At 35.0% G+C, this 25,788-nt stretch overlaps 1 pseudogene; it reads right to left on the bottom strand.

Moving 5' to 3' along the window:
* Positions 1 to 22,015: 22,015 nt before the first annotated feature.
* Positions 22,016 to 22,296, bottom strand: LOC119511730 (annotated as a pseudogene).
* Between the last annotated feature and the right edge of the window lie 3,492 nt (positions 22,297 to 25,788).

The raw sequence follows: 25,788 nt of genomic DNA, 5'->3' as shown, positions 1-25,788 counted from the left end.
AAAAGTAGCTCAACATCATTAGCTATTAAGGAAATGAAATTCAAAACTGCAACATGATCCCATTTCACACCCTCTAGAATGGCTACTATTAAAAACCAGAAAATAACAAGTGTTGGAGAAGATGCAGAGAACTAGAATACTTGCTCATTGTTGATGGGCTGTAAAGTAGTGCAGCTGCTGGAATACAGTTTGGCATTTCCTCAAAAAGTTCAGTATACAATTACGATATGGTACTGCAATCCCACTTCTAGGTATACACCCAGAAGAATTGAAAGCAGAGAGTCAAACAAATAGTTTCCTGCCAATGTTCATAGCAGTTTTATTAACAGTTGCAAAAGATGGAAACAACCCATGTCCATCAACAGATGAAATTCAGTCATAAAAAGAATGGAGTTCTGATACATGCAGTAGTGTATGATCTCACTTATATGAAATAATTAGACTAAGCAAATTTATAGAGTCAGAAACTAGAATATAGGTTACCAGGAACTGAATGGGGATAGGAGTTAATACTTAAATTGTACTTGGGGTGATGGGAAAATTTTGGTAATGAAGGGCGGTGATGGTAGCCCAATATTGTGATTAGCAACACTGTATTAAAAATTTGAATATGGTTAAAAGTGGAACTATTAGATTGCTCATATTTTATCAGAATAAAAACTTAAAAAAAAACAGAGGAAGGTACAACACAAACCATGAATGTGAGAGCAAACTGTGGTCTATATTAATAATTGACACTTTTTTGGCAATTTTACAAAGATACCACACAAATATAAAGTGTTAAGAGCAGGGAAAACTTTATGAATGGAGCATATGCCTGAACTCTGTATTTTTTGCATAATTTCTCTATAAATCCACAAAATATCTAATAAAATAAATTAAAAATATATTAGTATATGCTATAAGAATAGTATGCATTCAAATGTATCCATATTGGTATTTTGTTGATTAGACAACTGTGTTGATATTGAATATGACAAATGACAATTAATTTAGCTCAATGACTGATCTCCTACAACAGACAGCATAGGTGGTATAATATATCAGCAAGGTCTCCAAACCTTACCAAATTGACCCCAATATCATTATGTTTATGCTATTAAAAAGGCTAATTTGATCACCATATGGACAAATTAACATAGTTATTTCAAATGGCTTCAATAATGTGAAAAACCATTTCTCCATTCTATTATTCTGTTAAAACCATAAGCACCAATTGGATCAACAAAGTAATTAGTGGGATCTTAAACCTCAAATACACAAATTGGCAATAATATCTATTTCTTACAAGAAAAGTATTAATTGTAAGTGATATGTGTTCTACTCATTCTATCCAAGAGTACAATAAGGCTACATTCCATAACTGAGGGCCAAATTTATCTAGTTGCCTGGGTTTGAGGTACACCCAAATAAAAGCATAGGTTTGAAAGATGCTGAGGTCTACAGCTATTCAAAATGCAGTTTCCTTTAACACTAAAGAGAATTGCAAGACAGGGGAGGAATTTGATCATCTGTATATAACCAGAAAATGAAGAGCCATTTTAACCATGCTTGCATCTTTAATCATGGTCATTTCAATTGGGATTGAAAGCCATGTGGGTGATTAGGGCTGAGAATCACACCCTAAATTTTCACAATCAGTGCATATGTATGGTATTTTGGCTACTTATATCTCTGACCATCTGTCAAAGTGGCAAAGGCCCAAATCTATGTTGGCCAGATCCTAACAAGTAGGTTTCAGATGGTTATCGGTTTCAAGGAATGGTCTAAATAATAAATAACACTTGTCATTTAAGGATATTTGGCATTTCAATAGAAAGAGAAAGAGCATTATTCTTCTTTTTGAACCATGTGAAATGGTGTCTAGGTAAGCAATGTCATATTTCCCAGCAAGTGAAGTAAACAAATGAGAATATCTGAAACAATGACTGCAAATATTACTTCTCCATTTACATTTTGCTTTTATCATTCTCTCTTTAAAATAGAGATTTTAGTTTAAGTATTTTCCCTTCCAATAATGGACTTATATTAACTGTCCTGAACTGTACAGGGGTGGTATTTGTGAGGAGGAGACCACTGATTTGGGGACAGAGACCCTGGGTGAAATAGTCCAGTGATTTGAGAACCAAGATTCCTGGATTCAGTCCCTCTTTGCTTTTCACTTCTGGTGTCTTCTAGCAAATCACTTAGTAGCCCCAAGTCTCATTTTTTCCATATTTAAAATGAAGCAATTAAAGTAAGTAATTACTAAAGTATTTTTAGTAGTGATACTCATGATTCTAGAATGCATGGAATACTGTACATCCCTCAATGCCCAGATCAAAGTCTTCTCTTTGTATTTTCTTTAAACTCCTCTTCATTTTGCCCAATCAGGATCATTTCCTCATTTGTATTCCTATAGCACTTTGTATATAAATCTGTTGGAGTACTTAGCACATTATAGTGTAGATTTATATATTTTTATGATCTGTCTTTGCTAAAAATATCATGAGCTCCTCAAGGTTAGAGACTAACATTTTGGTATTCCTAATACTTAATACAGTGCTTAGGTATAGTATCTACTAGGTAGATATTTCTTAAAATAAATATAGACAGATACAAGTATGTGAAACAAAAAAATAGTAACTTTAGACAACTAAAATAAAAACACATACACAACACACACATTATGTGATTTTTGCATTTTTGTACAAATTTGTGCAAATGAGTGTTGGTATTTCATTCTTGTCCTAATACATGTGTGTGATAGTTAATTTCATGTGTCAATTTGGCTAGATTATGGTTTTAGTTGTTTGGTCAAGCAAGCCCTGGCCTAATTGCTACTGTGAGCATATTTTGTGGATTTAAATCATTAGTCAGTTGATTGCATTTATGGCTGATTACAATCAACAAAGGAGATTACCTTAAGCAATGAGAGAAGTCTCCTCACTCAATCATTTGAAGGCCTTACAGGAAGAACTGATGATTTCTGCTGTCTGTCTATCTCTACTCCAGACAGCCAGCTTCTCCAAGGAATTCATCATCACCTTCATCTGAATTCCCAACTTGCAGCTTCTCCTGGGGAATTCAAAATCACCTTCATTGAGTTTCCAACTTGAGGCCTGCCCTGTGTAATTCAAACTTGCCAGTCTCCATGGTTGGGTGAGCCAATTGCTATAATAAATTTCTTAATATTTACAGAAATAAAAATAATATAAATGTAAATATAAATGTACATGTAAGTATAAATATAAATACATCCTGTCAGTTCTGTTTCTCTGGAGAACCCTCACCAACACAAAAAGGAATAAATTTTTTCTATGACATGGTTTGCTACTTTGTCATTTATGCATCAATAATAACTTACAAGATTTGTCCCTACCAATGTTCAATTTAATTAGCTGAGACTTCAGACATTGTTTTAGACATCTGTCTTTTAGATGCTTCTTTTTTTCCACGTAGACATGTACATACATCACTCTCTGTAGACTTCATCAAAACTTGATTGGATGCTATTTGAAGACAAACTTTTGCAGGTTTCTCATCATCTTCTATCAACTACATTTTCCCAGTTATGCCATTCAGTCAGGATCCCTGCATTCACTCCTCATCATCTGTATCCAGTGCAGACAGCTCCTATGCCCTGTCATCAGCTTTGGACAGTCTCACTCTGCCTTGTCTTCTTACACACAGATACTTATAGCTTTACTCTGGGATTTAGAGACTATTTTTAAATTTTTACCCTAGAACAGACTTAAAATGCCACTACTTTCTAATACTCTGAAATCTGCCCAGGATCGATAAGTGATGGAGCTGGAATTTGGGTGTAGGGCATGCCCTTCTGCGATTGTGGCTTTCCTTCTGCTAGTTGTTCTTTTAACAGACCCTTTTGATCTATTTACATTTGTCTACATTATTGGTGACAAGTTCATGTGTGGGTATTCCATGAGTTTACTCATTTGGTAATTAAAAATGGGAATATGATCAAAATTTGTCTCTAAGCTCTAGGCAATCCTATTTCAAGAATGAACCTTGTGAGACTGTAGTATCAAAAGCATTCTATAATTCATGTAGGCATAGTTCAAGATGTGAGATCAAAGGCAGACCTTATTCTTGGATAAGATAATACAATTTGAATATTTTCAAATGACTCACTTGAAGAATATAATTAATAAAAGGAACTATGCTTTCATTTCCTAAATAAATATTTCATAAAGTGATCATACAAACCTTTCTTTGCATTATGTGCTACTGAAGGTTGGTCAAACATGTTGAATATTCAGTAATAATGGGTTCTGTGATGCAAAATGGTAATTTTGTTTGAAGTCATGTTTCTTTAGAGCCCTTCCTTATTTAAACAGGTTCACTTATCCCCATACTACTCTTGATTCATTTTTCTTTTTCTTTTCCTTTTTTAATGACAGTGATTTAAAGGGAATTTTGTAGGCTAAATTATGAGGTTCATATTATACAGCATATCTTTTTTGTCTCACCAGGTTTTTCAAAACAGATATAATCTATAACTGTATAGAGTTTGTGGGATTAAAAAAAAAACAGAAAATGTGAATCTAATTTGAAATTGGCTCAACATCTGAAATAAAATGTGGGGAAACCAGAAGTATGAAATTTAAACTGGATCTGAACTTTAGTTGAAAAACTCCTTAGCAGAAAACCTTTTGGTTTTCTGAAAAGGAAATATCAAAACTGCAAGTAACCAGATGTAATTTAATCTAGCCAGCTTCATTTTAAACAGATAGTAATTTCAAAAAACAAAAAGAAAAAAAAAATGGAAAAAATGTTAACTACTTTTCCAGAGAAATCACTTCTTCTAGAAGGAAGACGTCCCCTCTCTTTATACCCATACAGTTAAAATCATGGCATTACACAGCTCTTTATTAAGAAAAAAAACATGCCTCATGGCCTGTGGCATATAATTTTCCAGATAAAATGGAATGTGGGATATAGGCCAATGCATTCATTTATTTCCTAAAATAGGAACAATCTAAAATCTCAACAATGAACTTCAGGTTATTTCCGAACATGGGCTGAAGAGTAACTTAGAGAAACTCTTTGATTTTTCTGTCAGAAATCACATTGGGGATATTAAATTCTTGACATTCAAATATTATTTAAAGAAGGCAAATGCACATCTAGAATTGACCTTTAAATGGATATTAATACTTGAATTATGCAAATATGAAAAGAAGCTCACTTAGGGTTTCTTCTTTTAATACAATTACTTAAAAGCATATTGCAATAAATGTGTTTGAGAGCCTGAGTGAAAAGGAAAATTGTGTAGCTCAACAAAGCATCCATTTAAGTAGGTCTAAGGCATTTCATGATCTTGTGGAGTGATGTTTAGGATTTGACTGAAAGCGGTTTCTATAAAGCCCTTGTTGACTTTTCCAAGTTTTTGTTTTTAGTGCATTTTCAAAGAGATCTAATTACCATGAGTCTGATTAATTTACCTTCCTCTCATTAGAACGTTATTTTACAAGGGTTGGGTATTTGATATCCACGTATCTATTTTGGACCTTTTTTTTTGCATGGTGAAATGCACATTTTTGAAGAGCAAATGGAAATTGAATAGCAAGAATATGTGGGTTTGTTGTGAGAGTTGGTGGGTTCGAAAGTTGGAAATAAAATACAGTTGTGTTCTGAAACTCATTCCTACTCCCCATTCTCTATGTGTCATGCAAGAAGTTTCACTCTAGATGTTTACTTAGTACAGAGTTGAATGAAACCCCAGAAAAACAAGGAGACACCTGCTGATCTGAGTCAACTGAGCATCTCCAAGTGGTCTTCTCTCTACATTAATTTTAAAAATACTTACAGAACTGGATGCTGTTCTAAATACTTTACAAATATGAACTCATTTAATTTTCCTACCAAATCTGTGATAACATTACATGATGCATTTTACAGGCAAAGTGCTAGGTTATTTGCTCATGAGCATACAACTCTTAAAAGGAAGAGCTGAAATTCAAACCTAGGCTGCAGAGCTCCAGGAGCTGTGCTTTTAGTCATTATTGTATGGCACCACTGGCTCATGTTGTTAGGTTAGGTGAGTGATGCTCAAATTTGCTTCTTCAGTGAAAGGTTTATAATGGGAGGCTCAGTGTGTTTATTTGACCTGAAATATCCTGAAGAGGGGATAGTAATTCTGGGGAAAGCAGTAGCATGAATTCAATAGGACCAAGGCTTAAGGGCCCCTTTTGGAGCTGCCTTACATTCATACTTTATCAGATGGGTTCTATTATCAGCACATTCTTTTGTATTGGTTTCCATAATTTGGTTTGTGTAGCAGACATCCCAATTTATCCCATTTCAGAGATTCGGATAATTCCAGGGCCTGATAAGCATAGAATGTAAAATTGGAACAATTTTTAAGACTCTTGAGCAACTCTTTACTACCTAGGTGGTTTTTGCCAAGTTTACTCAAGTTTCCTAGCCCCAGCTTCTTATCTGTAAAAAGGGGATAACAGAACAGCTACATCATCACCTTCGTGCCGGCAAGGTGTGACACAGAGGGAGGGAAGGGGCATTTCCCCATTGCTTTAGAGCAGGGGGGATAATAGGAATACTAGAATCTCCTGGGAAACTCAAGTCTGTGCAGCCTGGGGGTCTTAGGGAAATCAGACCCTTGGAAGGGTATGGGATTTTCTCACTGAGGGCAGAGGCTGTTGCTGGCTGGACCCTTTTCCAGGGATTTTGAGGGCCAAGGAGATGCGTGAAGGAAGGGAGAGGAGGAATGCAAGGATATGAAAGGACTCTGTGAGGTACACAGACTTCCCTCTGGGTTTTCTAGACATATCAAGGTGAACTTTGAGGAGGGCAAACTGAGAATTCTACTTTTTTGCAAGTGCATGTACATATTAGACAATGACCCCATTAATACTTTCCTTGAGACTAGCAAAGGAAACTTGGATTACAGTATTAGGTATCAATTTTTTCACTCTTACTACATTAAAATATCATTAAAGGGAATCCTATTTTATCAAAATTTCAAAGTATATGGCCCAAAAAATAGATATTTGATAAATTTCTTTCTACCCTGTCCTATACAATGTTTCCCATAATGGTTCATCCTGGAACCACCCAGTAATAGGAGGAGAAGGAAGAGGAATAGAAGAAAGAAGAAGGCTTAGAGCTTCAACATATGAAATCTGCTTTAGGTGGAAATATATTTTACTAATTTCTATAATGTTGTTTTGTAAGATCTCATGATGCTGAGGTAATTAAAGCTTGTTCTTTTCTTTTTTTGGATTTTTTATTAAATCAGTGTAAGTCCTCTGTTCTTTGCTGGGATTTTCAGACAGTGAAAAAATGTTAAAACTCTTTTCTTAAAAGGAATTGCTAGTCCTACTCCATTTATCTCTAAGCTTTCTCCTTGTCTTTCTAACTGGACTACGATACAACAAAACATGCCCACAACACATTCAAGAAATATAATGATAATGTATGTTAGCCCATATCATTTATTACTTCCTTTGCCTTAGTTTTCAGTTGTGCCTGTTCCTTCTTCCTTTTGTTGGCAAATACATCAATTTGAGGTGTCTGCTTTCTTTCTCACAAGCATATGTAAGCATTTATTTATGGGTTTCCTCTTAATGCATACCATATTAGAAAAGGCCAAGAGTACAACATTTCTTCAAAAATTCAAGTTTCTTGAGAAACAAGGAGGTGGTGAGGAGGAGGGAGTGTTAACTTGGCAGACTGTGTTTAAAATATTTTGCAGAAGGAGCCCCCTAAGGAGCTGTCCATTAAACTCCCACCATTTTGCTGTGAGAAGTGAATGTTTTTTCTGGCTTTGAATTTATGTGACTCTTAAATTCTCACAGGTTCTCACAGGTTGCAATATAAAAAAGAAATAACTGTTTGAATGTATACTTGACTATCCATAACCGTATTGTCTATTAATTATAAAAAGAACTTGATTTTTCACTTAAACTTCATACTTCTTTTCATTTTCCTTATAGAGAATATAATATATGGATAAGTTTTATCACTGTTCTAAGAATATCAGGGAAGGAACCTTAGAATTGATGTCACAGTTTTTATTTCTCTTCGCTGCATTTCCCTTATTATCGTGTGCTATTCACAGTTGCAGGAAAGCAGTTACGTCTTTGAAAAGCACAAAATAAATTCTGTTCACTGAGTGAGTAATTGCTCAAGGTCATCCATTCATTGTCTTTGTCTTGATTGTTTGAATTAGTAGCTAATAATGGTGCTGAAATGTGAATGAATTATTAGCAATGGGGCATATTTTGGGGAGTGTCAGGAAATATTACAGGGCAATTAAGGTTATCCAATGGCAAAGCTGTGTTCCCAGCAGATGTCCTGTAATTACTGTGTTTAAAGAGTGTGATGCTTAAACTAAGATTATAGCTTTTATATTGTCTGCCTTTAGAAGTCATATTTGGAATTTATTCAGTTTTTTCTTCTGCCCTTTCCCTTTTGTTCTGATTCTGTCACTTACATTTTGATTTAAACACAGTCTTTTTTATGAATTAAAATAAGAATCAGCAGATGGCATGCAGTAGAGATGTTTATAAATTAGGAAAATTGTTGCAGAGATATTTAAAGTGACTATTGACAAATAATTATAGTGATATAATTTATTTGCTACTCATGTTTTAAATTTCTGTAATTCAAATGGTTTTAAATCTCAAATGGTTCCCAATCTGATATTTATGAAAGTGTTATCCCAATTTATTCATACTTAGCTGGATAGTTAAAAAATCATTTCAGGAAATACTGTGTTACATATAATCTGGTAGCTCCTAATTTTTAGCAGTAACGGTAACAGCACATTTAATTTATCCTTTCAATGCTGTCCAGTCAAAATTGGTGTTGTTTCCTTAAAATTTTGGAATATGATTGTAAAATGACTGCAGTGAAAATTCTCCACTCCCCCATAACAAGCATTTTTGATTTGCAGATAGAGCTTCAGGAAATAGCACGGCATGTATTGGTAGTATCAGTTATGAGTGTACTTGACACAATTATGATGGGAAACATTTTAAAAGTCCACTACATAAAACCCTCGGTTTTTTCTTATTGACATGTCTGGGATTACGAGACCACTGGACTGTTTAAAAAAATATTCTTACTCAAACGTGAAAGTTAATTTGTTTGGCTAACTGGTAATTTACTGGATGACAAAGAGAATGAGTGGATGTGGAAAAAAAACTAGCAAAGTTTTCTCATTTGTAGATCATTACACTTGTATTATATAGAAAGTTTAACAGAGTTAAAAAGAAAAAAAATTAAGTATGGAGGTTAGGAAAAAAAATTCAGGCATTAAAATCTAAAGACATCCAGTTCACAATTAGAAAAATATGTTCACCTTTGTATTGCCCAAAGAGTATACTAGAATATCATGCCAATAAAAAGTCTGCTTTCAATAATGCCAATGAATCTTTGGCCTTACATAATATACTCAATTTTTCAATCTAAAATGTTTGATATGTTCTAGTTAAGGCTTTCCCAATTATAATAAATTATTTTTTAAAAGAACTTTTCTTAGAACTTCTGGAATCATTTTATGAGAAACGTGAAGCCGCAAACGATTGGTTGTTGGTTCTTGAATTTCTCCTAACAGATGCTAACTATTCATGGCAAAACATGATAAAGTTTTATAGTTAGAAAATCATGGCCATTACCTTTGATAGGCTCATTGTGAACATCAACAATGAACAGCATATATATTATTAAAAAATTTTAAGATTGTGTTTAAAAGTCAACAAGCACTTCTTGGGCACCTACTCTGTTTAATGCACTGCGATAAATGCTCACAGAAGTACCATTCTGAATAAGACACAGATTCTCCCTCAAGGAAAACAGTTGCTCTCTTGGGAGTCAGATATATGACTATGATCCAAGGGCTAAAATGGAGACTCACTGCACAATGGGGACAGAGAAGGAAAAATAGTAAAAGTCAATTCAAGGTGGAAGAAGTTTTCCAGGAACTGTGGGATTTTCATTTGTAGATAAACCAGAATTAAGGTAGGCTAAAGATAGGAGAGTGCAAATAGGGCACTCCAGGCCTAGAAACTAGCATGAATATTGCAATAAATATGAAAGGATTTTCTTACTTAGAGATGAGAAAATAATACCCAGAGTGTAGTGTTATGAGATTGGTAAGAACTAAGCCTGGGCAGTTAGGTTGGTGTAAGACTGGTTAGGACCTTAAATGCCACACAAAGGAATTGGGACATCTTAATGTGGTCAGTCAGTTGTTTAGAACACTTGAATGATCAGATCTGTGATTAGAAGATAATTTTGGAAGCTCTGTGAAGGATGGGATTGAAAGGAAAGTTTGGTGGCAGAGAAATTGACAGAAACCTTGCAATAGTTCAGCTGAGTGTTGGTGGAGTCCTAGAAATCTTTAATTGTGCAGTTTTGCATTTCTTAATATTTGCTTATGTTATATTCTCAGATGGAAAACCCTCTCCTACTCAACCCCATTGTTTTCACTAAAAATAAATACTTTTTTCAATTCCTAAAAGAATAGCAAACTTTGTATGGAAGTTTTAAAAAATCATAATAAAACTCAAGATTATAACAAAAAGGTTTGGTTCTCATAGACAACATTTTCATTTCTATTATCTCTTTTTCAGCCACCTTATTACTAAATGTTATGTATTACTGCAACCAATAGCATCCTACTATGTAACATAAAAATAAGCACTTTTGTACCATGGTAGCAAATTCCCCATCTCTATCCCTCCTCTCAACAAAATTCTTTCACAATCTTTACTTAAATTGTAATTTAGTGTCTCCTTTTTAGTTTATGTAAGCATGGCTCATTTCTGAATCCAGCAGTTTAATGAGGTTCATGCCCTTACTTAAATAACTTTTTATCTTTCCTGGAATCTTTGTTTTTCTTCCTTGAATTGATCTCAAACACAAGTACCTATGAAAACTGCTTTGTTTATGTTTGTTTATTTTCATTTGCATCAGGTAATTTATCAGGTCTTTTTTTTTTTTTTCATTCTGGAATCCTTGGTCTTCAGGCTCTTATCTCATCTGGGGGCATTCCAGGCTTACAGCATGCTGTCATCTTTGGATTTCCCTTCACCATCATTACATCTTTCTCCTGTGTTAGAACCCTTTTCCCCTGATCCTATGCCTTCTTCATTTATTAACACCATTATTTATGGTGAAGTACATCTTCCCAAGGAAGGGTGTATCACAAGTCCATTTTTTGAGATTTAACATATATGAAATTGGCTTTGTCTAACCTTTCTCCTGTGATTGGTTTTTAAACATGGGTTACAGGGATTCTAGGTTGAAATTAATTTTCCTTCAGAAGTCTAAAGGTTATGTTTTTGTTTCCATCATATGAAGTCCGTTTTATCTCTCTGGAAGCTTTTAGTTTCTTCTTTTCATAGCCACTTTCTTGAAATTTCACAAAGACATAATCTTGCATGTCTTGTTTTACATTTAATATGTTGGCTCTTCCATGTGTATTTACGTTTGTTTATTCAACATATATTTATTGGGCTCTGTCAATATTCTGGGCACTGTCCCAGATGGGGAAAATTAGGGATTCCTATTCTAAATTCTATTGCTAGAATTCTAATTCCTGTTCTGAAAATTTCACAAATCCTTTCTTGTGTTTTTTCACAAAGGGTCTATGGACATAGGAAATAAAGAAACCCCAGGGAGAGAGTGTAAAAAAATGTCTGAAGGCAATGATAAAGCAAAGAAAGATAATCCATTAAAGGCTGATGATAAATGTCAGGTAGGTAAGAGGAGTCTCATTCATTCATCACTCAACAAATCTCCCTCAACAGCACACGCAGCTTCTATAGTACTCAGCACCTGCTGCACATGTGGCTTCTCCACACCTGGCCTCCTGCAGTTCTTGGAAGCCAGCAGCTTCCTCTCTACTCCTTTCCTCCTGCGGTTCTGTAGCAGAGTGCCTGTGGTCACAGTGTGCTCTCCTGGCCCAGCTTTATCTCAGCCCAGGGGATAGCGGCTGTTCCTTAAACCTGCTATTGCTATCTTATTTGGAATTCTCTTACTGTCTACTAGCCGATCCCTCATTAATCCAATTCTCTGTTATAGTTAATCATTCTTTATATTAAACTTTAACTTTCCAAATAATTGCATGGTTTCCCTCTGTTGATTGAATCCTACCTGATACATTGGATACATAGAAATAAAATTATAAATACATATAATTTTATATCCTCCAAATTATATTACTGTAAGTTGTTTCTAGACATATTGCTGTAATTTGCTTATACGTATATTCTAAACAATTTACAATAAAAATGTGTTACACTTATGATAAGAAAAATAACAACATACTTTTCTTAACCCTAAACAAAATGACTTTACTAACCTGTAGGCAGTAAAGAATGACCCACATTTACCTCCCATTACCCAGCATGATTTAATTTAGATTATTTGTATCTAGCTCAAATACTGTGTGATAAACTTAGAGATAAATAATCACCCCAAAGAACAGAAACTTGATACAGTTTCCAGTGCATATTCATCTAAATTAATTTATTGAGGCATTAATATTCATGAAAACTGGTAACAAATTATTTTCAGAAGTAAGGCAAATGTACAACAGAAATGTTAATATTTCAAATCTTCCATTAGAATAAATCTAAATCTTTATTGGTTTTAATGTTTAATATTTACTTAGGGAGATTTCAAGAAGTTTTAAAATCTTTCTGACATCTGCATTTGAATTTTAGTTGGCATGTTGCAAAAATCAGAAACCATACTCCCTCAAAAAACGTCTAATTTGGAAAAAGGCCATCATTTTAAAATTTAGTTTCTATTGATGATATTTATTTCTGTGAATAAGATCACAAGTAATCTGAAATGAATAAGATCTGGATTTAATAGGGTAATCTCTTTTATTTTATGAATTTCATTTTGCTATATGGTCTACATATATGGTATACCTTAGGAAAGCTATGTAGTTGCAATTTATGCCAGTATATGTGCTAGTGAACACATACTTAAACCAAAGTAGCTCTTAAAGTTTGCCTACGATGAATAACGTGGTTTTAAAAAAATCACATATTTTCCCTCACAAAATACATTACTTTCACCTTTGACTTAACTCTAAATTAACTTGCCATTGCAGCTTCTGAGTTAGTAAAATCAAGTATTGCTATAATTTTTAAATCCCCATCGTTTCACTGTTGTAATACTTAATGGATGCCACAAATGTTTTCCTTTGCAATAAAATTGCAAATTATATTCCTTCCACTTCTGTGTTTCACTATTTCTTAAAAGTAATTGTGTCACAAACATTTTAAATTCTTGATATGACCTTTCTTGATTTACCCATAAGTTTCTTCACTGGAAAGGAATTTATTAGATTTCCATCAGTATTCTGTGATTGACGGCAGCATCATGGACAGAGCAAAGGTGCGTTTTAGGAAGAAAACACAATACTTTACTTTCAGAATGGAAAATCTGAGGCAAAATTAAACAATAGGAAAAGCCAAGTGACTAAATCAATTTTGATAACATGTCATTGTGTTATATTACATTTGAAATATGTACACCTGATATGGGGAGCCAGATAGATGCTGAACTTTTATATGATGCACGGTGCTAAACTGCCCCTGTTCTTGAAAATATTCACATCCAGATTGGAAGTATTGCCACGGAGACTACACATGCCATAGGAATAGTTCCCCAGTCCCCTTAATTTGATTAGTATTTTTGATATTTTCTACTTCACAACTTACTAGGAAAACCATTGAAAATATTCATGAGAACAGTTCTTTATTCTGGAATATCAACACATTTGTTTTACATTTCAGTCTTAGTTTGTTCATCTTTCAATTATTGGTCTGATTTTCCTAAATTTAGGAAAATAGCATCTTGTCCTGTCTGTTGTCATAATAGAAAAGATCATTTTATATACAATTTTGGTTAGCTTCTAGTTTGCTTTGTCAAATTTAGAATCACTAGAACATTGTGGTTTCTAAATTTAGTCAAACCCTTTGAGCTTTAAGTTCCGTTTGGCGCTCTCTGAACATGAACTGCTGCTTTGAAAAAAAAAAAAATCCCTTAGCACTATGAGAATATAGATGTGCACACAGCACAGACCTCCTTTTATTTAAAAGAAATACATTCAGTTTTATAAGAAATTTGGGGGCCCCAAGGGAACAAATAACAGAATATGAAACTTTAAGGAAATTGGCCCTATTTTGTAGCTGTTGTCAAGTAGAATTGGGCCTTTGGATTTAGGGTATAATATTATTTTTTTACTTTTTATTTTTAAAAAAGGTTCATTTTAGTTATTTTCAAATGTACTTTAAATTGTCTCAGTGAGTTCAAGCAAAATCTGTCCATTAAGTTGTCATTGGTTTGGGCTTGCTTAGGAGGACCTGATTGAACTATTGTTCTGTTTTTTTTTTTTCCTTTAGGGATAAACTGTTCTTATCACTATAAGATATAATCCACAAAGTCAAATGGATTTGTTTTTCTCTTTTCACATTTTCTTGCAAACTTAATGTATCCTGATGTGTCATAATACAAGTTAGCATTTACACAGGAGGCATGTCAGGCAATGTCCTAGGCTCTTTGCATATACTAAATATATATAAAGGGCACATTTAATATAACCACCCTTTGTTATAAGTACTATATTATTTCCAACTCACAAATGAGGAAATTGAGGCTCAGAGTGGTAAAAGATGCATAAAAATGCTTACATCAAGTTAAGCGCTTATAGCTAATGTTTAAATTGTAATATAACATGAGATTTAAACTGCTGGAACCTCTTCAAATGAAACTTGCTTGTCTCAGAAACTGCACATTCTGTTCATTTTCTAAAAGTCACATAGCTACTCAGTGATAGAGGCAGAATCAGAACCAATGTCGCCTGTCTCCAGGGCCTGTCCTATTAACCACTACTGTCCAATGCTTCAGTCACTGGATGGAATTTAGAAACCATGGTGATCAGGAATACAAGTTTTCCCTGCAGCCTATCCACAAAGGGAGAGAAGACTAGTTTAAATGAGCATCAAACAAGTTTGCCTGTGTTTATGTAGCAAAGATTGCTTTCCCTATGTGTGCAAACCTTCAGGAACATGTGCCAAAAGAGTATGTAAGTTAAGTGCTTACATCTAATGTTCAAATTGTAATATAACATGAGATTGTAAACTACTGGAACCTCTCCAAATTGATCTTGTTTGCCTCTGAAGCTCTGCATATTCTGTTCAACTTGCTTGACACTCTTTGTCTATAAACACACACACGCACATTGTTAATATAATGCACACATTTCACCTGATTTCTTATGTGTTCAGTCTCAGAATCAATTCCTTGATGGGATCCCTTCCTTAAAGCTAAGAATGGGTTGGCATTCTTCCTTTATGTTTTCAAACTCTCATCATTTTCTATTATATTTCCTTGTATATCTTCTCTCTTCTTAAAGGTTCATGCATCATACATTTCAATAAATGCTGGTTTTAGATAAATGAATAAATAAAGAGATTTCTGGAACATAGACAGCCACATTTCACTGTCCCAGAGTCCCTAAGATATTACTCTTTAAACACCAATAAACAGAGGTGAGAGGAAATTTTGCTAGCACACTCCTGAAGGCAAATTAATTCTTCACTTTTCTTGAGAAAAACCAAAAACTGGGGCTTGCCAGTTTTGGGGGAGATTGATAAAGAGTGTTTTCTCTGTGCTTACCAGAGGATCAGTTCTGTGTGGTCCTCTGGAGGAATGGGAGGATCAAACTGAAATGTCACTAAGATCTCTTCTGAAAACACTTTGTGATAATATCTCCACCTCTTATGCCCCTCTCCATTGGCAACAAACACAGCAAAACGCTTATATGTACTTACTGTTTTCACGGCAGTGTGGACCTTATGTATAAAGTGTCTTAATCATATTTTCCTACTTTTTAGTTTAGTCTTAGTTATTGCTCTTATTTTTCCTTCATAAGGATGATGGAGAGCAAATAGATTTGTAAGCCCTGTGTAAAAACATTGTTCGACACCAACTAGCCCTGCCTCTCAAAGAGCTAGTCACTTTCTACATTTTTCTTCTCATGTGATTAAGTGTATACCTCTCTTATACTGCTTTCCAGATCTTATTGTAGTGTAACCATAATATTGGGCATTCATAAATATCTGTTGAGTTGAATTGGATTGAATATTTAAGCACTTAACTTTGATGGCCTTGGAACATCATTCTCATAGTAACAAATTGAGTGAGAAGTGCACAAATTGTTTCCATTTTATATTGGATTACACATGGCATTTCTAGGAAATAGAAATGCAGAAAATTGCAGGGGCAATAATTTGATGGGTGATGGAGATAGAAATATCAATCAAATGACATACTCCAAGCTCATTCGTGGACAGTTGGGTTCTTTTCTATATTTATACTCTATGTTCTTTATTTTTGAGTTATTGTCACAGTCATATCACAAATTATAGTGACATATAGTATAGCTATTTCTTACATTCTTCTGGATCAGAGTAAGCAAAATCACAAATATCACATTCTCTATGCAGTTTACTATAGATGGTAACTTTTTAAAATAATGGGAGTTAGAATTAGCAAAAAGGATGGAAGGATTATAAAAATTTAAAATAAAAAATACATAAAATATTATGAGCCTGTTTGCATTTTCCCCTGCACTACAATGTATAAATATTTTCCCCCACATAGCAAACACAGAATGTGTAGATATTTATGTACATTTAAAACAGCCACTATAAGAATAATTGAGAAGAAAAACATTAAGAAGTTTGTGTATGCCTGCAGCCAGGAGGAAATCAAAACAATCTGCCTACCCATTCTTCAAATCAGCTGAAATTTCCTCTCCCCTTTTCATCCTTTTTCTTTCTGAATTCTAATATTCCTATTTTACCCTGAGAATATTGATTTAGAAAAAGTATATTATTTGCTCTTTTCCACTGGTTTTGTTTGTTCCTGAAAGATTAGGTTTTCAGGGAAATTTGTTTGGTAGGTAAACAGTATTTAGAACATGATTTTGCTCAAAGTAGGCACTCAAAGTTTATTGACAATAAATTAATGAATATGATTTGCCTCATGTCATGCATGTATTCCATTATTTAATCTTGCATAAGAGGATTTGGTGGGGAGGTATGTAAAAAGAGATATCATATTCGCAATTCATTCTTTCGTAACTCTAAGCTCTTTCTCTGCCCTCCTTTTTGGGTCATTTTGTCTAAAATTTCAAAATTAGTCTATGAATATAGCATGAAGCATTCCCAATCTCTACTTAGCCAAGAGGAAAAATGTATAATAGTCAGAATGTGATGAAACAATTCAAAGTATATGAAATCTGAAAAACAATTGACAGAATATACACAAAGCCATTGAGTGTTTACCTGGGAATGAGGGGGTAACTGGTGAGAATTTAATTTCCTCCACTAGATTATAAATTTCATATGACAAGATCCATGTCTATTTTGTTTTCTCTTGTGGACCCAGCTAGTAGAATAGGGCCTGGCACATGTTCAAGAAATACCTGCTTATTAAATGATACTTCATTCATTTTTCTTTTGTTTAGTCTTTCACCAAGAGCAAATATTACTTTTCTAATCAGAAAAATAAACAATAATAATTAAAAAGCTATACCATATGACATTTTGTAGGATGTCCATTAATATTTGTTGAATGATTGAACCTAAGCAAAAAGCATTAAATCAACCATGCAAATTGTGAAACCTGAGTCACTGTTCTTTGGCAGTATGAAAACTACACATTTTCATCAAGATAAAATTGAAAACCTACCACTGACATTCACAGGTAATCTGTGGCACAGCCCCACTCTAAAATTTTATGTAATTATACTGGTGCTGAAGAGACCAGAGCTTTCCTGTATGCACTTATTCAATGTTTCTGGGCCACTTTGAAATGTATTTCTATCTTCATGCATCCTCTTCTGTTTACCTTCCATTTTAGAGAAATAAATTGTTAATATCTCTCTCAAAAACTAATCCCTCCACCTTGATTCCATCTCCTTCCTGCTCCAGAGCCTGATTCTATCAAGTATCCCTTAAACTTCTAGTATACATCTGTAGCAACCATTCAGTCCACAATTATGCACTACTCATCTTTCCTTAAAATAAAACCAACCAAAACTCTCAGAACACAAATAATTGTTCACCATTGCCCCACACATATCCTTCGCTTTACTTTGCAAAGGTAAGTTATTCAGTGATGATCTGGGTGGTTTTTGAGGTGTGTGGGGAGCACGGCAAGGTATGTCTGCAATCTTTAAAGGAGCCTACAAACCAGCAAGATCCCATCTGCTGGGTTTGACTGGGCTTCACTCCGTTGGGCACAGCAGTCAGTTCCTTATTTGTGTTGCCAATTCACAATTCTGATTCTCATAATTGCTTCATGCAACTCTTGTTGTCTCCTACTGGGATACTTTGTATTTGGCCTTGTGATTTCCCTGATGTTCTTGATCAACTATAACCTTCTGCGTGGCTGCTCTCTCAGCAACCTATGGTCATTTTTCCAAGTTGCACATTGTTGACAAAATAGGACAAGGTTTTCAGTTATCACCCACTTTCTCCTTAAATCATATGCATTGGTGTCTGCTTACACATAACTTACTCTCTAAAGGTTACAAGTAACCTCTCATTTGCAGAATCAGTGATTTCCTTCTGACTTCATCCTACTTCTCCTCTCTGAATTACTTGTTACTGCAGCCCAGAGATCACAAACTGGCATCCTGTAGACCAAATTAAGATTACCTTTTTGTTGTTGTTGTTGTTGTTTGTTTGTTTTTTTGCATAAGCATTGTTAAAATAATTGTTTATTTTAAAGTTAATGATTTTATGTAGGGCACACATTCTTCATTTTCCCTCAGTTCTACCACTTCTTTTTATTGTATACCTGCTTTCTTCAATGATACTCACCTGACTTCTCAAGGGATTTGAGTTTGCATCTACTATTTGAAATATACTGTCTTTCAAAGTACCTTCTCATTTTGGGCCTCCTCATCCATCTTTGAAATATAGATATTCCATAGAGCTTCGCTCATCGTCCCTGTCCCTTCTCATCACACCCTTTTCCAGGGTGATCCAACACAATTGTTTCCTCTCAGTTCTCCCCCGTATCTGGTAATTCCCAAGAGTCCACATGTTTAATCCTAAATACCCTTCTGGGTTCTAGTGCTGCATATCTAAATGTGCATTGGGCATCTTCACCAATAGCTCCAAAATCTTTTAAATTCAGTATGTACAAACTATTTTTTTCCTCTTAGCTCTAAAACCTATTCCTCTTCCAATATTCCTTATCCTTCTAATCATTGATTACTAATCACCTGGAATCAAAATATTAGCCATTTTTATTCTCTCTCTCTGATGTCTCTTCATTGTCAATTTCTGTGTATTCATTTGTTTCTTTCCATATGTAAACACTTCTGTATCCCAATTTCTACTTTCCTTATTTGCTACTCATGAAGAAATAATCCTTTCCTTAATTCTATAGTGCTATTTGTCAATAGTGAGAGAACAAAAGTTAAAAATCTCCACGAAAATATATGCCTAATCTTTTATAGGTGAACTACTCTTATTCTTTTCAAATGTATGACTTTTAGAAGATGCTAACTTGTGTTTGTAAGGTCCATCTATTGAGCATACACTGAGGTCTCGTTTTCTACACTCGAGTGCCTCATGGCCCCACTTCTCCCTCTTATAGTGCAATTCTCAAAGAGAAGCCTGCAATTTTTATGTATTAAGGACCTGGTGAGTGATCATTCTTCCTTTTGGTAATGTAGTTTAAAAGTCAAAGTTTTATTTTAAAGTCTGAATCTGTGGTCATATTTTCTGCAACAATACTCATTACTTAATTCACTCTTTCAACAAGTTAATGAATTATTCACTTCTCCTCCAAACCAATTATTTTCTCTCCTTTTCCATTTTATAAGCCATTTCCAGATTAAACTTTCTGAAACCTAGTTCCATTAATTTTCCTCCCTTGCTTGAAAATCTTAAAATGGTTTCCTCTTGTACGTAGCACAATGTTCAACTCCAGAGGAAGGCATTCAATACCTTACATGATCTGAATCCAAATTTCTTTCCCAAAGTGATCGCACCAAATGTGTTTCAGAGGCACACAAACCTTTTACCTTCTACATTGTGGTGAATAGACTATAGGGTGCCCCACCCCCATAATGTCCATCTCCTTGTGTTCACAGATTTGCATAGGACCCTCCCCTTGAGCTTGAACATGACCTGTGATGTTTTTCTAAGCAAGAGAATTTATAAAATGCAATGGGAGTTGTTTCGGTTTCCTAGCTGCTAAAACAAATATTATACATGGAATGGCTTAAAGACCAGGAGTTTATTGACTCAGGTTCTGAGGTGTCAGCAAGGTCATACTTTCCCTCTGAAGACTGTAGCATGCTAGGATTGACTGCTAAGTGATCCTTGGGGTTCATTGCCTTTTCCATCATATAGCAATGCTTGTGGCAGAGCCTTCTTTCTCTTCTGTATTCCATGGACTTTCAACTTCTGGCTGCTCCCTGTAACCTCTCTCTCTGTGACCATCTTTATAAGTCTGCCTGTAATAGGATTAAGACCCAACCCGAGTCAGGTGAGCCACACCTTAACTGTACTAGCTTATCAAAACGACCTATTTACAATGGATTCACATCCACAAGAATAGAACAAGATTAAGAACATGTTTTTCTGAGGTTCATAACTCCTAGTCACCACAGGAGGAATGTGTATGTGATTACATGCAGAAAATTGTGTGACAAACTTGCTGGAGTCTCTTTCCTTGGCTGTCTTTGAAGAACCTCACTGCCATGTTGTGGGCTCCGTGTTGGGAAGCCCATGTGGCAAGGATCTGAGAGAAGCCTGTAGAGCTCTGTGTATCCTGAGGATGAAAGTCAACAAAAACTCAAGCCCTAAGTCTTCAGCTGCAAGGAACTTCTGCCAACAAATGTGGGGGCCTCAGACACAACTGCAGCTCCAACCAAACTTGTAATTGAAGCCTCCTGAGACCCTAAACAGAAGAAAAGCTAAGCCATTACCAGACTCTTAACCCACACAAACTGTGAAATAATAATATATGTCATTTTAAACCACTATGTGTGTGGTACTTGTTGCCCACAATAGAAAGCTAATATACAGCCTTTGCTTCTATTCATTTCTAAGAAGTCTTCTTTCTTCAAATGACTAGGAATATTAATTCTGACATATCTTATGTATCTCAATACCACTGACCTTGAGAAATACCCTTTTTGGGGGAGGGGGGAGGAAACCTTTCTCATCTCTCAACAATCATATCTTATTGGACCTGGACCTGTGAACATATCTCTTTCACATTTTTATTACACATCTTCTTTATTGTTACCTTCTCGGTTAGACTATAACCTCCTAAAGAACAAAATATGTATTTACTTCATCTTCAGCATCAAGGGACCTAGCACATTTCTAGTGGCTCAATAAATATAAATTTCATAACAAGAATTTTATTTAAACAACAAGGCACTTGAAGGAAAACTATCTAGGATTCATTTCTTTTAGACAAATTTATCCCTGCTTACAGATTGCTGTGCATGTAACAGCTATGTACAAAAAGTTATAAAATTATTCTTGGATTTACAATGATAAATGAAAAATATTAACATATTCCAATCAAGCAAGGTGTGCAAGGGTTTTGTTTATGCTGTTGGGTTTTGTTCAACAGTGCATGCAAAATAACATACTGGAATATAAAGATAAGAACTGAATGAGCATGACACTAATGGAGAAAGGGGGCATTTTCACAGAACCAATATTTTTTCCCATTCTATCTTCATTTGATGTTAACAAAAACAAACCATTGGTCATTTAGTTAAAAAAAAAACAAAAACAGCAATATTCTTGTGCACAAACACCAGTTACAATTAAGGAATGGGAAGGGGAAAATAAAATAAAAGGGAACACTACACTGTAGTAGTCAGACTGTGGTGGAATTAAATCATGGTTTTTAAAATTGAGAATGCATTCTTGGTCTGTAGAAGCAGAGTTCTGGAAGAAAGTAGCAGGCTCTCTTTTTAGTTGATGCCTCCTGTCTGCTGCTAGAACACAATTGTATCTTTAGCATCCATTTCCAATTTTGCAGGTGTGTCTGTTTCATGGATTGGCTGCCTGTCCCATAGAAACCTGAACTGCATTGACAAACCCTGTCTTTCACAATAGTCTTTTATTAGCTTACTAACTGGAGTATGCCTCTTAATCTTAAACTGCACCACAGACTCATCCTGCCTGCCATCTTCAAATCAGCATGGTCATTGTTTTCAGTCTTGATGCCTTCCTCGGGCTTTTTGTCAGCCATGGCTAGAGTCAGACTCTTCACAGATGCCCTTTCACAAAAGGGGTACCAGCCCTGCACCCAACAGAGATCAGCAGCACCAGGGGCGGCACAAGAAGGAGGTGGCCGTGGCAGATGGGGCAGAAGGCAGTGTGCATCTCAGCAATGCTTTTAATAACTTAATAAAAATTTACAAAATATTTGATCTTGAAAATTTTGGTGCTGGGTAGTTTAAAATATGTGCTTAACTTTCTGTTTCAAAAAATGACAAAGCTTGGTGGAAACTGATTGGACTGGCAAACATTGCAGAAAAATAGATTCAGAATTTTATCAACTATTTTTCAAAATCCACTCTGTCAGCTCTGGGTATTTTTAAAAGAATTGTGGAAAGGTACAGCATTAGGGAAACTATATCAGAGTACTTAGGAATTAATTTTTATATAAAAAGTAATAAATTTTCCTAAGAGTTTTACAAAGTTCTCAACACTGATATAAAGTAAAACAGCTTAACCTCATTTCTCCAAGGTTTACAATTTTTCAGTCTCTTATCAACAATGAAATGTCTCTCTGCTCCACTTACAACTGTTGTTTGTGTTGGCAGGATGATATTCTTCAGTATACACAGTCACATAGATTAATAACATAACATTTGTCAAGTCTGTAAAACAGACTTTTAAAAGTAGTAGGTGATATGAAAGAAATTTTCTGTGAACATGAAGACAGTCTAGGATTGTGTGTGTGTTTTGTATATCATTCACATCATATCTGAAAGGTGTCTAAACTTTCATAAGAATTGCTAAATATCAAGGAGATTTGTTTTACTGTTTAATATTACAGTTGGTCAATATTTTTATAATTTAAGGGGATTCAGAAATGTTTTCTTCTAGAAAAGATCTTTTTAAAGCAATTTTATTAAGATATATTCATATACCACACAATCCATTCAAAGTGAACAATCAATGTCTTTTAGCTCATTTACAGAGTTTTGCATTCATCACCACAATCAATTTTAGAATATTTTCATTATTTCAAAAAGAAAAACCTCATACCCCTTAGCAATCACCCCTCAGTTGCTCTATCCTATCCTTCCCCAGCCCTACATAATCTCTAATCTATTTCTGTATCTATAGATCTATTTACATTTACATTTTGTGTAAAGGAATCATACAATATGTAGTGCTTTTTGACAGTTTTCTTTCACCTAGCATAATGCATTTTTAAAAATTATTTTAATTAGAGACTTTGCAAGTTTACAGAACAGTCATGTAAAAAATAAATGTTCTCATATACCCCCCATTGTTGACAATTTGCATTAGCGTGGCACCTTTGTTACAAAAGATGAAAGAATATTAAAATAGCACTATTAACTATAGTCCATAGATTACATTAGGTGTATTCTCCCCATATACAACCTGTATTACTTAGGGTCCTCTAGGGAGCCAGAATCAGCAAGAGATATCTATAAATATAAGATTTTATGAAAGTGTCTCATGTAACTGTGGATATGTACAAGTCCAAATTCCATAAGGCAGGCAGCAAACTGGCAACTCCAACGAAGATGTTTGATGAACTCCTCAGGCAGCAAACTGGCAACTTCGATGAATGTGTTCGATGAACTCCTCAGGAAACGAACTGGCAACTTCGATGAACTCCTCAGGAAATGCTTCACTGGTTAGCCGAAGAAGAAGTGAAAATCCTCTGTCTCGCTTAAAAGTCTTTAACTGATTGGATTAAATTCATCTGATTGCATTCTCTCATTGTGAAACACACGCCTGCCCTTCATCAATGTAATCAGTCACAGCTGCAGTCAACTGACTGATGATTTAATAAAACAGCCTGTTGGTTTGTTAACCAACCACAGCTGTCCTTGCAGTAATGGTTAGGCCAGTGCTTGCTTGACCAGATACCTGGATACCATCACCTGGCCAGGTTGACACATGAACCCAACCATCACACAACCTTGTTATCACCTTATTTTAGTGTTGTACATTTGTCATAATTCCTGAAAAAAGCATTCTTGTACTATTAATCCCATCCCATCATCCACATCAGGGTTCACTGTAATACAATCCCATACTTTATCTTCTTTCATTATACTAACATACAAGACCCAAAACTTCCTCTTTCAACCACATACACACACATAACTCAGCACTATTAATACTTCCAAAATGTGATATTATTACCACAATCCATTTCCAAACCTTTACAATCAACCTAAATAGAAATTTTGTACAAATTGAGCATCAGCTCCTGATTCTCTACCCCCAATCTATCCCCTTGTAATCTATATTCTAGATTCTAACACTTTGAGTTTGCTTATTATACTTAGTTTATATCAGTGAGATAATACAATATTTGTCCTTTTGTGTCTGGCTTCTTATTTCACTCAAAATAGTGTCCTCAAACTCATCCATGTTGTGGCATGCATCTGGACTTAATTCCTTTCTATAGATAGATAATATTCCATCATATATATATATATATATATATATATATATATACACATATATAGCATATTTTGTTTATCCATTCACAGATTGATGGGCACTTGGGTTACTTCCATATTTTGGTGATTGAGAATAATGCTGCTGTAAACATCAGTGTGCCAATAAAGTCCCTGCATTCAATTCCTCTGGGTTTATACCTAGTAGTGGGATTACTGGGTCATATGATAATTCTGTATTTAGCTTCCTGAAGAATGGCCAATCTGCCTTCCACAGCAGCTGCACCATTTTACATTGCCACCAGCAAGGAATGAGTGTCTCTACTTCTCCACATCCTCCCCAACACTTAAAGTTTTCTGTTTTTTTTTTTATATAGAAGCCATTCTAGTGGTTACGACATGATATCTCAATGTGTTTTTTTTTTATCATCATTTTATTGAGATAAATTCACATACCACGCAGTCATACAAAACAAATCGTACTTTCGATTGTTTACAGTACCATTACATAGTCGTACATTCATCACCTAAATCAATCCCTGACACCTTCATTAGCACACACACAAAAATAACAAGAATAATAATTAGAGTGAAAAAGAGCAATTGAAGTAAAAAAGAACACTGGGTACCTTTGTCTGTTTGTTTCCTTCCCCTATTTTTCTACTCATCCATCCATAAACTAGACAAAGTGGAGTATGGTCCTTATGGCTTTCCCAATCCCATTGTCACCCCTCATAAGCTACATTTTTATACATCTGTCTTCGAGATTCATGGGTTCTGGGTTGTAGTTTGATAGTTTCAGGTATCCACCACCAGCTACCCCAATTCTTTAGAACCTAAAAAGGGTTGTCTAAAGTGTGCGTAAGAGTGCCCACCAGAGTGACCTCTCGGCTCGTTTTGGAATCTCTCTGCCACTGAAGCTTATTTCATTTCCTTTCACATCCCCCTTTTGGTCAAGAAGATGTTCTCTGTCCCACGATGCCGGGTCTACATTCCTCCCCGGGAGTCATATTCCACGTTGCCAGGGAGATTCACTCCCCTGGGTGTCTGATCCCACGTAGGGGGGAGGG

This window comes from Choloepus didactylus, chromosome 2 (assembly GCF_015220235.1).
Source record: "Choloepus didactylus isolate mChoDid1 chromosome 2, mChoDid1.pri, whole genome shotgun sequence".
NCBI lineage: Eukaryota > Metazoa > Chordata > Mammalia > Pilosa > Megalonychidae > Choloepus > Choloepus didactylus.
This window is presented reverse-complemented; position numbering and strand designations above follow the sequence as displayed.